The sequence below is a fragment of the Tarenaya hassleriana genome, unplaced genomic scaffold (genome assembly GCF_000463585.1).
Source record: "Tarenaya hassleriana unplaced genomic scaffold, ASM46358v1 Cleome199, whole genome shotgun sequence".
NCBI classification, from domain to species: domain Eukaryota; kingdom Viridiplantae; phylum Streptophyta; class Magnoliopsida; order Brassicales; family Cleomaceae; genus Tarenaya; species Tarenaya hassleriana.
In genome coordinates, this window is record NW_010965364.1 from 143,806 (window position 1) to 149,476 (window position 5,671).

The window sequence follows — 5,671 nt, forward strand, 5'->3', positions numbered from 1 at the left end:
AATGAATCAATACAAAGTCAAAATGTCATATTACGGATTATCCTAGAGCATTACAACCAACAATAAATCCCTACAAGGTTAAATCCCTAGCTACAGTGAAACGACTATTCACAACCCATAACAACAAACGAGTTCAAATCAATAGGAAGAAACATAGAAACAGATAAAGAAGACTCGCAGCGATCTCTCGACAACGATTCTTCACAAAAAGAGACAAAACAGAACGAACAAAACAAAATTGCAGATTCTATCAATGATCTACTACCAGCTAGTCCATCATCAATCAACGACAACACATCAATGATCTACTACCAGCTAGTCCATCATCAATCAATGACAACATGATGCATATACAAGCTATATTCCCATAAAGAAAAATAACCGTACAGTAAATTTCTATATGGGACTAAGATCCGTATTTCACATAAGAATGAGTTGTTACACTCAGCCTTACGCTATTTAGGTAGACATCTAATGTCAATCACATCCAATGTGACTCTTAGATTGTTTATGACACTATGATATCGAATATCATTGGATACTCATCTCATCTGTACCATTAATTCTCAAGTCAAACTTGACTACTTAACCTAAGGTAAACCATATTCAAGCTGTGGGAACCACGATTTCCCACCCTGTCTCACAAAGATAATCCGGCACGCTCAGCTTTGGCATGACCCGTGTAACGGACGATCGATGCCTTGACAGGCGCTCTAGTAATGGAAGGTACACGCTTAGCATTACATAAGTAAGAGATTTTCGAAACCACACTTAGATCAAGCATCTACTTTCAAGCTATGAGAACCACCATTTCTCCATCTTGGCTCATCAAGATAGCACAACACACCCAGCTTTGGCATGGCCCATGACACGTACGATCGAGGCCTTGACAAGTGCTTTACTCGTAGAGCTCTTAGATCTAACCGGTTTCTGTGCAACGATTGTATATATCAAGGATCAACAATTGTTCCTTGATCAGATGTATCACATAATCCGAATAGACCATCCATTCGATTATGTAATCCCAATCTAGAAGCTCCCACTCAATCAAGCATATCCAATATCATGATCAAGTTACATGCATTCATTCACTGTGGACCATCCATAAAGAATGAATCACGTCTATTTGAGTTACAGTTGATCAGATTAAGCAACGATTGCGTAATCGGACCCTGAAAACGAAAAATTTCGGAATCTGGACCTCGGACCGTCCGTTCTGGATGCAAAACGGATGTTCCAGGCTTGGCAGAACGGTCGTTCTCGACATCAGAAGCCAGAACGGACGTTCTACTCTGAGACAAGCCGGAACGGACGGTCCGCAGCAGACGGAACGGACGGTCCAGTGCGGACCTTCCGTTCTGATCTGTGTAGTCCGCCACCCCTGGACCGTCCGGTCTGGTTTACCCAGAACGGACGGTCTAGGGTTTGTCTACGTGATCAGATCACGTTCTCCGGCGTTCTCAGCCCCGATTAGACCCGAAACTGATCCGAATTCATCTGTAGACCCAAAATTCGAACTCCTGCACTCTATGCAACATGAAACATGCAATCTACCATAGATTCAATCATCAAACATGCATAGAAATCAAAGAAAACATGGATTCAAATAATTCAAATCTTAAAACGTGTGTGATCGGGTTCTACGAAATCAAAACAGAGCAACCAGGCTCTGATACCACTGTTGGGGTTTCCTGCGATCTCTAGAGTGAATCATATTCCTAAGAGATCGATTCTAGGGTTTGCGCAGCGGGTGTAAAACAAAAATTTAATAAACCCTAGAACCATGCTTCTATGAATCGTAGAAACGTTAGAATGCTTACCTCAATCGATCCGGGACCTGTATCAATTGAAGAATTCGTCTGATCACGAAAGAGAGGAAGAATACCTCGCCCTCTACACGTATCCACACCTCGGGATGGATTTCAACGGTTGGAACTTGTCTGCTAGGACCCGAATCTGCTATTCGGTTTTGTGCTTCGAGAAAACGAGACTTCAATCACTTTTCGAACCTCTTGGATCTCACCAAAAGTTTGTAGAAAAGTTATCAAGTTATCAATCCATTCTGGACCGTCGGGTCTGGACCTGGCGGACCGTCCGTTCCGGACTTCTGGTCCATCCGTTCCAGACCCTTCCGTCTTGGTTTTTCCGTCGTTTTCTCGTGCGTTTTGTCCTTCCCTGCGTGTGTGACTCTGTAGACTCATTCGATATAGCAGTATAACCCGAAATCTCTATTCCGGATATACAAGTCATAGGCGGTCTCTAGCAAAACACTATGACTACCTATCTCGAATAGAGTTTGTTCGTGATCTTACGAATGCCAGCGATGATTCCGGTTGATGATCCTTTTGTATCGCGATATCATATGTCGAACATAAGGCATGGACAAGCCACCTTATCTGATTCGACTACTTTCTCGTTCAATGAGTTCGACTGTCTGAAATAGACGACGTTCGTCTATAGTGCGACCACACATTTCTACAGCCTCGCTCATACGAGGGGCCCATTGATATCTCTCTCTTTTACAAGAGGTACAAATCCCGTCTTGACTATCTACAATCCAGCACATGATTCGTTTCATACCTGATACACGCCTTTATAGTCCTCCTGTTACGCAGGACGTTTGACGTATTCAAAGTACGCAACTCCTCATGTTGGATTCCGTAGATATATCAGGTCTTAGAATCCAATCATCATTACAAACAAACACGCGATTTTCAACGGAATTTTTCAACGGATTTATTCGTTGAAATTTTTTCAACGAAATTTCAACGGCTTTTCAATGACAAATTCCATTAAAATTTCGTTGATCATTTCAACGGATTGCCGTTGAAAAATTCCGTTGAAAAATTTCAACGCAATTCACACGGACTTTAGTTGAAAAATAATTTTTCAACAGATTTCGGTTGAAAAATTCAACGGATCTCGGTTGAAAAAATCGGTTGATATTTTCAACGGAATTTCAACGGATATCGGTTGAAAAATGATATTTCAACGGAAATCCGTTGCAATTTTCAACGGATTTCGGTTGAAAGAATCGATTGAAAATTTCAACGGATATCGGTTGAAATATTTTACGAAATTTAGAACAATTTTAGTTGAAAAAATCGATTGAAATTTTCAACGAATTTTTTTTTTTGAAAAATCGATTGGATATATATATATATATTTATATATAAACAATATTTTATATATACGTATATATATATATATAAATATAAAAATTGATACGTATAAATATGTATATATTATGTATATACATATGTATTTTACTATAGTGATATATTAGATATTGTATATATTGTATATATATATATGTTGGTTGTGATGCTCTAGGATGATTCGTGATATGACATTTTGACTTTGTATTGATTTATTGATTTATGAATGCATTACTTTTCCCGTTATATGATTAGCATGTTTGTTATATTACGGTAAATATCCTTGAATCATTGCAGATGATTCTAAATTCTCGTATGAGCGAGGCTGTAGAAATGTGTGGTCGCACTATAGACGAACGTCGTCTATTTCAGACAGTCGAACTCATTGAACGAGAAAGTAGTCGAATCAGATAAGGTGGCTTGTCCATGCCTTATGTTCGACATATGATATCGCGATACAAAAGGATCATCAACCGGAATCATCGCTGGCATTCGTAAGATCACGAACAAACTCTATTCGAGATAGGTAGTTTGTAGGATAGATTGTTGGGGTTCCCTTCGGGTTCCTAGCATGCGATCTCATCGATCTAGGGTTTGGATTCTAGGTTTCACGCAGCGGAAGGAAAGATCAACCTAGCCAAACGTCACACAAAACCAATTGTGCAATAACCCGAACAATCGTGTATATCGTCGTGGGATTCGAATACTTACCTCGTTCTTTCAAGATCTGGAAGTATCAATCGATCCAGGGCCTGTTTTAATCACCAAGAGTTGAAAGCACAACTCCTCTACACGTATCCACACCGGCGGGATGAATTCCAACGCTTTGGAACGTATCTGCTAGGATTTGTGAAGAGAAAACGATGTCCTTCCAGGTCTGGAACGGACGGTCCTGGCGTCAAGAACGTCCGTTCTACGTTATAAAACGGACCGTCTGTTCTGCGTAGAATCAGAACGTCCGTTCTAGGCCTGGAACGGACGGTCCGACTTACGGGCAGTTTTCGGTTTTCGCGTTTTAAGGGTTTTGGGCAATTCTAATTAAAGAGGGAGCCGCCACAAACCCTAGAGAATGAACCTCAGACGTCCAAGACACTCATGAGAGCTTAGAGAAGCTTGATTTTGAGTTCTAGTGATTGGAATATCGATTCCAAGTCAAGGACATCGTTTTTCTCTTCACAAATCTTAGCAGATACGTTCCAAAGTGTTGGAATTCATCCCGTCGGTGTGGATACATGTAGAGGGGTTGTGCTTTCAACTCTTGGTGATTAAAACAGGCCCTGGATCGATTGATACTTCCAGATCTTGAAAGAACGAGGTAAGTATTCGAATCCCACGACGATATACACGATTGTTCGGGTTATTGCACAATTGGTTTTGTGTGACGTTTGGCTAGGTTTAGATCTTTCCTTCCGCTGCGTGAAACCTAGAATCCAAACCCTAGATCGATGAGATCGCATGCTAGGAACCCGAAGGGAACCCAACAGTGGTATCAGAGCCTGGTTCTCTGTATATCGCCGTGCCTGTTGCTTGTTTGCATGATTTTAATTGTTGAGATGCATGTGAACAATAGATCTTTGCAGGTTTGCATGATTTTAATTGTTAGAATGCATGTAGACTATAGATCTATGCATGTTTTTCATGGTTTTAATGGTTAGAATGCATGTAAACATGAGATCTATGTTTGTTTGATAATTTTGATTATTGAATAATGCATGGATGAGCTATGGTTCTTAGGAGGCTTGATGGTGCGTCGAAACGGGGATGAAAACCCTAGTTTACGGGACCCGAAACCGAGATCCGAAATCTGTCCATCGCATGGACTGATCGGTCTAGAGAGTAGACTGATCGGTCTACGCGTGACGGTGGTTCTTTCTTTTGGTCAAATTAGGTCATACCGACCAGTCCAAGGGTTGGACCGATCGGTCTGGACCGATGATCAAAGGGGATTTCGAATTATGCTCAACAGACCGTCCGTTCTGGTCCTTGGACCGTCCGTTCTGGGTCTGATGGAACGTTCGGTATTCGGGGTCGGTTTGCATTCGGTCATCCGTTCCAGAAGGTCTGGAACGGACGGTCCACGGATGCAGACCGTCCGTTCTGGCTTTCTGGAAAGGACGGGGCCCGGACGGTCCACGTGCTTCTCTGGACCGTTCGTTCCAGTCTTCGGGTTTTTCCAAAATTAAACCGACAGTCGGTTTGGACCTTGGACAATCCGTAATTCTGCAGAATTCAGATTTTGATCGAACAATTGTTGTGTTGGATCGATTATCAGAATTAGAATCAAAGCCTCACATAAGACCAAGCTTGATGACAATCCAGAATTCAGAGTTTTTTTATTGTGCAATTGTTGTCTCGAATTAAATTTCTGAATTAGGATATTGAGAGGGTTCTGGTATCGAATCTAAAGCAAACAAATGTTGTTTGGCCAAGAGATTCTATATATAGACGACTCAAACGAACTAAGAGTAGTTCATCCGAGTTGATCAGAACAACTTGACTGGAATGACTTGAAT